This window comes from Narcine bancroftii, chromosome 3, assembly GCF_036971445.1.
Source record: "Narcine bancroftii isolate sNarBan1 chromosome 3, sNarBan1.hap1, whole genome shotgun sequence".
NCBI classification, from domain to species: Eukaryota; Metazoa; Chordata; class Chondrichthyes; order Torpediniformes; family Narcinidae; genus Narcine; species Narcine bancroftii.
This window is the reverse complement of record NC_091471.1, coordinates 32,946,107-32,958,575: the sequence shown is the minus strand read 5'-3', so window position 1 is coordinate 32,958,575 and position 12,469 is coordinate 32,946,107. Positions and strand designations below refer to the sequence as shown.

The window sequence follows — 12,469 nt, the reverse complement described above, 5'->3', positions numbered from 1 at the left end:
ACATGAGTTAGGACTCCATCAACAATGGTAGAGGGGAAGCAACATTTCTCAAAAAAGGAGGGCATTTCAGAAGTCCTGCAATGGAAAACTTCATCTTGAGAACAAATGCAGTGGAGACAGACACACAGAGAGAAAGAGATGGCATCCTTACAGGTGACCAGGTGGGAAGAGGAGTGGCCGTAGTTATTGAAAAGATTGGTGAAGCTAAGTGGCTTGTTTTATTGAATTTTTATTCGTTAAAAATTGTTTTAATAATTTTCCAGCACAGGTTTCTTTTAATATTAGAAATTGGTGTACACTTACAGAAAACAATTAGTGAGGCAAATGAAAGATTAATCTTTTAGGCAAGGAGTGTGGAGTACAAAGCTAAAAAGCCTTGATGAAAGTTTAAAGTGTGCTGATGAGACCACACTTGAACTACTGTGTCCAGCTTTGGTCTTTACATTTAAGAATTCAAGGCAGCACTGAGAAGGTTCACAAAGTTATTCCTTGTTCTTCTAAGGGAAGATTGAGCACATTGGACCTCTATTCAACCTGCTCAGAAGGATGGTGAAAAAGAGAAGCCAGTACTCAAGATGATATAAGAAATAAAATTTGATTTTATCTTAATGATTTGTTGTGGGAAAGTTGTAGATTGGTAGTGAGAGTTACAATATACTGTAGTTTGAAGAAATAAGCAAACAATGAAAATCAAGCCTTAGTAGTTTTTTCCGGCTCACAAAAGTTTGTACAACATGGACATTAAGCAACATGATCTCATCCCATGGTTTCATTTTTTTTCTAAACTTTTTTTGTTTATTTTTCCTCTTCATTTTATAGAATTTTCTCAAAAATTCATCGAATTCACAATATGTCAATATTCATAAGTCATTCTATTCATATTATACTGGTATGACATCGATTTTTCTCTCATGCAATCCATTACCAAACAATCCAATGGCTGTGGTGGAGTCGTAGAGCATCCAGGTGAACTGGTTCCAGTCCAGTGAGCGACAATCTTAAACTGCATCCTTTCCCCTATTTGCCATGGATGCCTCATTGAACTGGAAGACCACCAAATTCCAGGAAGAAAGAAGCATCTCTTTCACCCATATATCTTCCAGCAGTAGTTGATATTTGCATCAGTATGTGTCTCTGAGAATAGTGGGCAGAGCAGAGTTTTGTAAAATGTAGCTGTTTAGGAATGTCTTCCTTTCAGACTGACTGAACATCTTCTATGCATGGTTCAATGAGAAGATCAAGCTAGCTCAAAGATAGCTCAGCTTCCCCCTGATGAACAGGCCCCCTGCTTAACTGTGACCAAGGTGAAGAGAACCCTATCCAAGATGAACCCACACAAGGCAGCGGGACCAGGCAACATATCTGGTCGGGTATTGAGGGACTGTGCAGACCAACTGACAGAGGTCCTTTCAGACATTTTCAACACGTTATTGTCTCCACAGATTTCATGACGACTACCATTATCCCGATACCAAAGAGGGGACATTAACAGGCCTCAATGACTACTGCCCCATGGCACTGGCCTCCAACATTACGAAATGGTTCGAAAGTCTGACAAACACCTCAAAGCACACTTCCCAGAGATACTCAACCCATTTCAATTTGTGTACAGAAGGAACCATTCCACTGTTAATGCTATAGCCTTGTGTTGGGAAGAGTATCAAGTTCAATGGGTTCACTGAGAAAAGAGCATGGAGATTAGTGTTACAATCACACATAACTTTTATTAACACATGGGAGGGAGCCAGGGGAGAACTTTAAACAGTATTCAATTACTTTTTCACTTAAGCAATGATATAGTCATTCATCTTGGACCTAGGTTGGGCTCTTACACACACTCGGTTCCCTGTATAAATGGGGGTGTGGTGCTCTGTAAGCATTGATCTATCACAATACTATAGTTCAGCTTCAGTGTAGTACACACTTTACCCACAAGCACTTCCAACGATGTCCACAGTAGCGATCTGGCGTGGAACGATGTCTGGGGCTTGGACCACGAGGCAGAGAGAAAGAATTGATGTTTTATGCAGTGCTAATCTGTGCTTCTAGGCAATAAAGCCCTAGTCTAGATTATTTAAATTAGCTAACAGCAAGGTATGCATTACTGAGGCGACTGGAGTCCAACCTTGATGTGACTTCCAAATAAGTTTCAGACAGGGAGAACACGTAATCACCCACAATACACACATTCCAGACAGGCAGGGAAGCCATGTTTCCACCACATACAACATTCTACCCCTTGGAAGAAGCCATATTACTCTGCAATCACTATAAAGACCATCAATAACTCATTGTACATGTTATAATTATAACTAAAAAGGAAAATAAAAAAAAACAAGTTAAAAAACGATATCAATCAAACAGATCAAATATGCACAAGCACCTTCTTGTATGCTGGACAAGGAATATAATCAAATTCAATGACAATGCTCCCCCCACCCACCTCCATCCCTGACCAAACAGGGTTGCTGTGTTTCTGATGGAGCAGGATGCTGTGGGAGATGCTCCCCAGTGTCAGAGGGGAGGGTAGAGAAAGTAATGTGTCTGGTCACTGACTCGCATGCCTGGTTTCTCCAGCTTGGCTGGCAAATGCGAGCACCCTTACCACCAACGTCTGCGAGCGGGCAGTGCAAGGTCATCCACCAGGTTCCAGAGCCCTCTTTTGGCTTGCGTATCCCACACCTTGGCCCCATGCTTGGGCACACCGTAAGCATAGTGCCCAGATGACCATCGCTGTGAGGCAGGGGTCAGGCAGATGTATATACAGGGAGTACCCAGGGCACCCTGTTTTCCTGGGCTGTCGTCTGACACTCGTATGTCGTTTCTGCTCGCGCTGTCTTTAAACAGGTGCCACAAGTGTCTGTGTTGGATCCCTGTAATGATAGCCAGGAGGAGTCAGCACTGAAAGTTAGCCAATATGTGATTTTACCTAAAACCTCCTGATCCACTCACCCCATCAGGTATTTGTTTCTGTTAATGGGAGGGCTGGGGCTACGCTGTCTTTGTCAAGTGAAACAAAATATATACAATATTTCTTTCTAGTGTTTGATCTGTGACACTACTTATAAACTGTCACTATGAAACAATGAACTGTAACTCCAATTCCCTGAGTGAGCTTAAAGTCATTATTACTACAGCTCAGAGTGATTAAACACAAGAAAAACAAAAGGTCGATCACAAAAATCTGCATCCAAATGCATATAACAAAAGATGTGATCGAATGTCCAATGTTCAGGTTTAGGTTTCCATGGCAATGGCTCTTACCCGTCTTGCTGAAAGTTCTTTGCATAATAAGTGACAAGTGTTTCTTGCTGGTTGCTGTGTAGTGACTGAAATCAGTGATGGGATCGCAGCAGTTTTTTGGATGAGTGTTTTGCATTGAGAAGAATAGTCTTCTCCTGTTGGTGGGGGGATGCTGGGTGGTGTTTGGGACAGCTCAGAAGATAGATTACAGGGATACCTTAAAGAGTTGGCATGAGAACTATTCTAATGGGGGGTGGAGAATTAGGTTAAGCACAGGGAGGAGGTGGGGGCACAAATTGACATTCCAAAACTCACTCAGTGGGGGGGAGGGGGGAAACAGGTGCCATACCTGCCAGGAACCTCCTCCATGCGCCACTATCACACTTCCTCCTCCCTCCGACATAACAGATGTGTTCTTATAGCGCAAGGAGACTAAATCACATGATTAATTTTGGTGACACCCCCTCTGATGGCGTCACCCAGTGCGATCCACAACCTCCTACAGACGCTAGTGCTGTGGGTGGGTGTAGTGGGGCCACAATAACTCTTTTTGGGGGAGTGGGGGGAATGATCTGCAATGCCCCTCCACCCCCATGACACCAACACTGATTCCTTGTATAACATGGTTAATATGTTCCAAACAAGTTCAGTGCTATGGAAAACTGCACTGTTCAAAGCATTGTTACAATGTACTTTACGTTAATATGTTCCAATCCTATAATTATTTATTCTTTTACCTAGCAGTCTTATGCAAACATATGCATAAAAAATTTAAAAGGGATATATAACTCTGTAAGATGACGGAGAATTTTATTGGCAATAAGTGAAAATTGTTAATTTAAGAAAATATTTGTCCAATGTAGTTTTCACTTCCTTCATCTTTTTTCCATCGTGTATATGCCTTTATAACATCATTGAGACAGCTTTATCCAAGCCATTGACATCAAAGAGGCATGGAGAGGAAGAGCAGAGGGGACTGATTAAGGTATTAGCTCTCTTGGGCAGGATTTGGAGTGGAGCAGGGAGATAAATTCCCTGGCGGTATATAGACTGCCATCACTGGCCTCAGCTGTGTGGTCAGTCTGCTGGCTCGGAGATGGTGGCATGGAGAGGGGGGGGGGGGGGTGGGGGAGACATCCGAGCCATGGAGTGTGTCAGGGCTTGCTGCAAGGCGGAGATACGAGGAAGTGGAGTGCACCAGGTGGGGCAGCGCCTTCACCTGCACCAGGACCAATGCCTTCAGAGGTGAGTGAAGGAATGTGGGGGGGGGGGGGGGTGGGGAGAGTGGTGTTAACACATTAAATTATTGTGCCATTGTAGGAACGCAATATTAATAAAATGTAGCAATAACAACTCCCTATTCACAATCATCTCCTTTATCTTGTATATAACCCATGTATCGCACTTTTTTTCTCTCTGCCTCATGGTCCAAAGCCCGGACATTGCTCCATGCCAGGTCACTACTATGAACATTCAAATGTGTGAACGTGTCGGGTATAGGTTCACTATTGTTTCCCATGGCAACAGTGTGCCACTACCTCCCAACTGAAGCCACAGCATGGCTAGGTGTTTGCCTGGCCCCTGGTGGTATTGGTCCCCTTGCCAAGTTAGCCCCCCTTGCCAAGTTAGCCCCCAAGTAGAGATGTCCTGGGACTCCAATATCTCACAGTGACCATATATGTGCCCACCCAACGTCCTTCCCATCTTTAGCTACCTCCATGTTTTGGAAGATTGGTGGGATTCCCTAATGGCAGAACTAGGACCGTGTTGTCACTGGTAGGGCTTGCAAAGACTCAGACATGAGGGGAGGAGGAAGTGTGTCATGGGACTCAGTTTCCTCATGGTTGTCACCATCTATCCACACATACCCATCCCCCAACCACATCAATCCTCTCTCCCCACTGGACAATGGCTCAGAATTTCCTGGGTCAAGCTGTGTGTCAGACCAATGAGCTGCTTGTAGCTGCTGTGTTTCAATCAGCTTGGAAGCTGCTTCCATGACTTTAATTTCTAGTTTGGTCACTTGCCCTTGAGTAATCTGCACTGCCTCTTACAGGGCACAACAGGGATGCTGCTGGGATTCTATCTCCCTATCTTTTTGTGTGCCCTAATTACTTAACTCAGATGTGATTCCCCATTGGCGCCTAAGTAGGGATATCAGTAACCTTATGGGTCCCCCACAACCCCCTAGTCCCCAACCTCAAGAAACCCAAGTAACTCCAGGTGGGAGACCATGTGGTGCCCTACCTTCTCTACATGGGGGTCCAACCTGCCAACCCAATAGACTGGCATGGCGTGGCTTCACAGCCACACTGCCAAATGGCTGTACCCCTGATGGTCATTGGTAAACCCAGGGATTTAATAATCCAACCCCAGGGTCCCTTCCCTATCTGTGGGTTGCCACCTGCTGCCTCCATTGGTGAACAGGTACACAATCACACCTGCCATCAACAGGACATCCACACAAACATTTGTTAATATGATCTCCCATATTGTTAGTACAAGTATGACAATCACACATAAATTAAATTAACACACAGGAGACAAATGGGAGAACATTAAACGATACTCGATTACTATTTAATTTAAGCAACGATATAGACATTCACCTTAGATCTCGGTTAGATTCCAACAATAGTGAACCTATTCCCGACACATTCACACATTTGAATGCACACACTACAATCAGGGAGTCTTCCATACATCTAGTTTCCTGATCAATAGGGTACAGCTCTCTGCAAGTATTGATCTATTGCAATACTATGGCTCAGCTTCAGTGTAGTGCACATCTTACCCACAACATTTCCAGCAATGTTCATAGTAGTGACCTGGCATGGAGCAATAACCGGGCTTTGGACCATGAGGCAGAGAGAAAAAAAGTGCGATACATGGGTTATATACAAGATAAAGGAGATGATTGTGGACTTCAGGATGAACAGGGTCTACCACACTCCACTACACATCAAAACTCTGTGGTAGAGAGAATGGAGAGCACCAAGTTCCTTGGAGTTCACCTAACTAGTGTCCTATTGTGAATACTCAACATCTCCTCAGCAGGAAGGCGCAACAGCGTCTGCACTTCCTGAGAAGACTGAAACAGGCATGGCTAAAGACCTCCTGTCAACTTTCAAGAAAAGTTCTATCATGAGTATTCCAGATGGCTGCATCACAGAGTGGTACAGTTGCAGTAGAGTATCAGATCGGACCATATTACATAAAACAAGATGGCGACGCACAAGGTTGCAGTGGCCACTTCAATGCCTCACAACGGTGAAATCCCCAACCCACTGCGTGGTGTCTGTGTACAGGAAACTCTTGTCAAAATGCAAAGCATGAACCGGACTTTAGATCAGGTCAGTAAGCTTCTGTGCAGTTTAAATCTACTGAAGCAGGGAACACAGACTGCTGCAAACTGTGGATGGCAGGAGACGCATGGGAGGCCATTGGAAGCACTGCTGGAGAAGACAGAAGCGTGGAAAACAGGCTAGCATTGGGGTTAGACTGAGAGTTAACCCCCTTCAAACCCACCCTCCCAATGATCTTACTCTCAAATGTAAGATAGCTGGAAAAGAAAATGAATTACCTGAGGCTGCATCGAACCAGAGAGAACTGTAGGGCTTCAGTGCTCTGGTGATTACAGAAACATGACTCAAGGACACCATTCCAGACTCAGTGATCCAATTGGATGACTTTATCTCCTTCAGGGCAGGCGGAGACACTGCTGCTTCTGGCAAGACTCGAGGAGGGGGACTGTGCATTTTTACATCAATGAGAACTGGTGCACTAATATCTCTGTTGTGAAGACCTTCTGCTCAGCAGAGATAGAGCACCTCCTGGTGAAATGCTAACCCTTTTACTGCCCAGGGAATTCTCAGCCATGCTGATTGCCGCAGTCCACATTCCACTTTCAGCTAATAAGGGTGAAGGAACTTTACAGTGCCAGGCTTCCCACCCTGATGGTACCATGATTGTGGCTGGTGACTTAACTTCACCACCAGAGGAGAGGACACCCTGGATCAGTACATAGCCATTTACAGCGCAGAAACAGGCCATGTCGGCCCTTCAAGTCCGCACCGGTTCACTTATACAACTCCACTAGCTCAACTCTCCCACTCTCCGCCCATAACCCTCCAACCCCCTCACCTCCATTTACCTTCTCTTAAATGACAGAAGGACCCTGCCACAACTATCTCTTTTGGAAGATCAATCCATTCTGCCACCACTCGCTGAGTGAAAAAGCAGCCTCTAATATTTCTCCTAAAGTTTTGCCCCCTTACCCTTAACTCATGCCCTCTTGTTCCAACCTCCCCTGCCCTCGGGAAAGAGTCTATATCTATTCCTTTCATAATTTTAAATACCTCTATCAAGTCCCCCCTCAACCTTCTACACTCCAATGAATAAAGTCCCAGTCTCCTTAATCTTTCCCCTAATCCAGATGCTGTAAGCCAGGCAACATCCTTGTAAATCTGTTAAGGTGAATGCAATTTCTGAATTTCCTATTCCCAATGGCAAGAAAGTGAGAAGGCTTTTAGGAATGGCAGGGTATTAAAGGAAATTTTGCTGAAATCACTCTTCCTTAAACCAATCTTTTGAAGAAAGGGGAAAAAATTGTGTGGACTAAACTTTGTCTGAGAGCTTTAGAAAATTTAAAGGAGATGCTTATGCCATTACCCTGTTTAAAATCTCACCTCTGTCCCTGGTGCATACAAGGCTGCACCTCACCCCCACCTTGGATCACATATCTGTCCTGCTAAACCTGACATACTGACTCCTGACAAAGCAAACTAGGTCAATTCTCTGAGAAATCAGGATGTGGCCGGAGGTGGTGGGGTGAGGATAGTGGGAGTAGCAGCACCACAAGACTGCTTTGAGACTACGGATTGGAGCTGTTTCAGGGAGGTGGCCCCCTACAATGGTCATGTAAACATGGAGGAATACACGAGCTCAGAGATTGGCTACTGTCTCTGAGATCAAATGCTTCACAACCAGGGCTAACCAGAAACCTTGGTTGGATGAAGAGGTCCAGACCCTTCTCAGATCTTGTGATGTTGCCTTCAGGTTAGGGTTTAGGATGGCACTAAGATCAGCCAGAGCTGAACTCTCCCGTGCAATCCAGAAGGCAAAGCAGGGGTACACACAAAGATCCACAGCCTGCTGTTTGGCACCAATGACATGAGGCACAAGACTATTATGGATCAAAGGTCAACCTTGCAAATTAAGGACAATGACACCTCCTTTCTGGAAAGGTTGAACCACCTTCTATGCACGGTTTGATGAGAAGAACAAGGTGATGTCAAAGAAAGGTTCATGTCTCCCTGATAAACTGGCCCCCTTGCACAGATGTGGCTGAGGTAGGGGAGAACCCTATCCAAGGCGAACCCACTCAAGATGGTGGGACCAGCCAACATACCTGATTAGGTACTGAAGGTCTGCACAGACCAATTGACAGAGGTCTTCATAGACATCTTCAACACTGCAGAAGTCCATCATTCCCGCAGAAGCAGCAGGCTGAAAAACAGCTTCTTCCCATGGGCAGTGAAATGGCTGATGACTGATGAACTGCTCATACAAATCCTCTGTGACTCAACTATTCATTTAACCATAATATTTATTTAATTTAAAATTTGAATATATGTATTTTTTGTCTGCATGTGTGTTATGCCTGTATACATGTTTGCTGTGTGTTGCACCAAGGATCGGAGAATGCTGTTTTGTCAATTTGTACTTGTACAATGGGATGATAAATAAACTTTAATTTGAATCTTGACTTAGATCATTGCAAGGTTTCTGATTTTCTTTGCAAACTTACTTTGTGGAAGGAAATGGGTGACGGCCTTAATCTCTGGCAAAACAACCTCAAAGCCAGAATGCGGTGGTGCTTTTCATGACAGGAATAATATCAGGATCCTTTTCAACATCAGTCCAGCAAGCTCTGCACATTTGACTGGGAGTTTTGATGGTGAAGCTTTCTGCCAAATGGCTTTGATAATCTGCTCAAAGAACTATTTGTCAGCATTCCCAATCTCCTTGTCCCACAGGGAAACTGAACCACACACCTCACTTTGGGATACATCTTTACCTCTTTTCTCATGTGGCATACGCTGAGTCCCTGCAGACCCGTGACATTTAGAAGTGACTCAGGAAATTTTTGTGGCGCAGGATATCTTCTGTGAAAACTGCAACAATAATGTCACATACCTAATAACACTGTTCACTTTTATATTCTGAAGATATATTTTATTCATCATAATCTTTGGCTTGGCTTCGCAGACGAAGATTTATGGAGGGGTAAATAAATACAATTGATAAATGCCTTTCTCTACATCAGTGGTCCTCAACCTTTTTCTTTCCACTTACATACCACTTTAAGCAATCCCTAGGCCATAGATCCTCTAAGATTAGTCAGGGATTGCTTAAGGTGATATGTGAGTGGGAAAAAAAAGGTTGAGAACCACTGATATCGGATGTAGCTCCCCCAACGTCCACTAAGGACAGGACCCTAGTGAATAGTTTATACCTGCAAAACCTTTGCAGTGCCTGTACCAAGTTTCAGTATGTCACTCAGCAACCACTCCTGCACCCTGGAATGCTCACTTCGAGTTTGGCCAGATCCACTTGCATTTGTGCCAATCTGACAACACTTGACGTTAAACTGACTGTCAAAGCTACAAGTGGTGACAGCACACATTCACACTGAACATGTTGACATCCTGTTTTGTCTTTACAATTAGTTTGCAGGCTAGATTTGCAATCTCCAGGGAATGAAGCTGATCAAAATGAATGAGATATCAGCAGAAAGAACTAGGTTAATTTACTGCAGGAGAGGGCTTGGAATTCATCACAATTGCATGAAATTAAGTCAATCTAATAGGGGACTTACAGAGGTATCTCAAGCAACTTGCCCTGGTTTCTTCAGGAGTAACTCACAAGTATTTATTGTTCCACGCCGAGATTAAGTGGACACACCAGTTCACATCAAGCTGAATATCCTTGCAGGTTACATAATGTAGTGCGCGTCAAAAGAACCAAAGACTTGTTGATCCAAACCAAGGCTTTTATTAACTAAAAGACTGGAGCATATCACAAGTAGGTCGACCAGTCCAGAATGACCTGCTCTGGCTAGGAGCAATCCTTTAAGACCTGCTATGCTTTCAGCCAATCACAGTCATCCTACACTACCATCTGGACATAGACACATTGGTGATAGAATCTGGACTATCACACATAATACCTTAGAAACATATCTGTCACGAAATTCCACCAGCTTCAGTGGAATGAATCTCAAGAGGCACAGCACATTGCTCAGGCATTACTGTACAATGTGATCTATTCTGAGGCACGTCCCCATCCTTGCTGTTGAACCAAAATACAGGAACCTCCCCCCCCACCCCCCCAATCCAGCAACAGCAGCAGGTAAGAAGTTTCATTCGTCTTCTCAGGAAGTCCCTCAGGATCAAGGATGACTTGCTCGCACTGTGTATTTGAGGAGGGTTGTGAAGTGAGTGAGGAAGCTAGGATGGGAACTGCAGACTCTTCTATAGGTGGACCTGAAGGTGACTGAACCAGAAAGCGACTGATGGGCAGACAGGTAAGCAGTTTGTGAGTTTGTGCCCTTCTACCATTGACAACGGGCTTCTATGTGCTCCAATGCATGGATTAAAGGTTCTCAATAACATCTTCCTCTATTTTGAGCATGGATGGAATGTTTTATTTATTCAAGGAAGCCTTGAACACATTTCTGCTGTCCATTTAGTAGTCTCTTCCTGTGACAAAGCTTGGAATAAAGTTTGGTGTTGGCATACTAATAGCACTGTCAAAGCTCAATTCACACCTCAATGTTCTGAGAGAAGCACAGTCAAGATTAATGGACTTTACCCCTCGTATCAAGAGAAACCACTCAGCAAAGGCAGGTATCGATGATAAAATTCACTACAGCCTTCAGCGCACTAACACAGCACTTGGTCTTTAGAGGAAACAGGTGTTTGAAGACCTCAAACTTGGCATAAAACTCAATGTCTATGGGCAGCAGAAATCTCTTCCCTCCTGCATGCTTCTGAGACATAGACTTCTAACAGCAGGTTCCTCAAGGCATTAGAATTGTACCAACGCTGTAAGCACATTCATCAATCAACATAACATTTCTAGTAGGTGGCTTGCCAGAATCAATGGGAAATGGAAGCTATCCCTTCCATGAAAGAGCAAATTTCAAATAAAATAGAGAAAAAAAGATCTGTTGAAATTCCACAATGGCACGGTTAGTGTAGTGGTTAGCACAAAGCTGTTATTGCACCAGTGATCAGGTCCATGCTTTGAATCCTGTGCTGTCTGTAAGGAGTTTGTACGTTCTCCCCATGTCTGCTTGGGTTCCCTACAGCCCACCAGGTTGTAGGTCAATTGGCCTTAATTGGATGACATGAAGTCAAGTCTTCATCTTTATTTGTCGTTCATACCATGCTCACACTTTAAAGACAAGAAAGTGTTTCAACAGGACCACGGAGCATATTTACATAAATATAAGTTAGAAGAAGTTAAACACATTGAAATATTAAAAGTCCTTGGTACACTATCCACATATGTTCTGGGAATTCAGGAGCCTGATGGCTTGGGGGAAAAACTGTTCCCCAATCTGAACGTAAGGGCCCAAGTGCTGCAGTACCTCCTACCAGATGGCAGAAGGGAGAACAGTTTACATGAGGGGTGTGTGAAGTCCTTCACAATGTTTATTGTCTTTCACCTGCATCAAGTATTATAGATGTCCTTCATGGCAGGAAGAGAAACCACAATGATCTTTTCCGCTGACTTCACTATCCTCTGTAGGGTCTTGCGGTCCGAGGGGGTACAGCTTCTAAACCAGACAGTGATGCAGTGCACAGGATGCTCTCAATACATCCTCTGCAGAATGTAGTGAGGATGCAGGGTGGGAGATAAACTTTCCTCAGCCTTCGCAGGAAGTAGAGGTGAATCTGGGCTTTCTTGGTTCTGGAGCTGGTGTTAAGGGACCAGGTGAGATTTTCCGCCAAGTGCACTCCAAGGAACTTGATACTCTTGACGACCTCAACTGTCATGCCGTCAATGGTCAGTGGAGCATGGTTTCCCCCAGGCCCTCCTGAAGTCGACAACCATCTCTTTTGTTTTATTAATGTTCAGATACAGGTTGTTGGCTCTGCACCAGTCCGTTAGCGACTGCACCTCATCTCTGTAGGCTGACTCCTCGTTCTTACTAATA

General features: G+C 44.3%; 1 long non-coding RNA gene across 1 annotated transcript; it reads right to left on the bottom strand.

Annotated features, from left to right (window-relative positions):
* Nucleotides 1-1,704: 1,704 nt before the first annotated feature.
* Nucleotides 1,705-8,791, bottom strand: LOC138757058 (uncharacterized). The gene is made up of 2 exons (XR_011353315.1): nt 8,654-8,791; nt 1,705-2,873 (listed from the first exon to the last, which is right to left on the bottom strand). It is a non-coding gene; the product is annotated as an uncharacterized lncRNA (long non-coding RNA).
* Between the last annotated feature and the right edge of the window lie 3,678 nt (nt 8,792-12,469).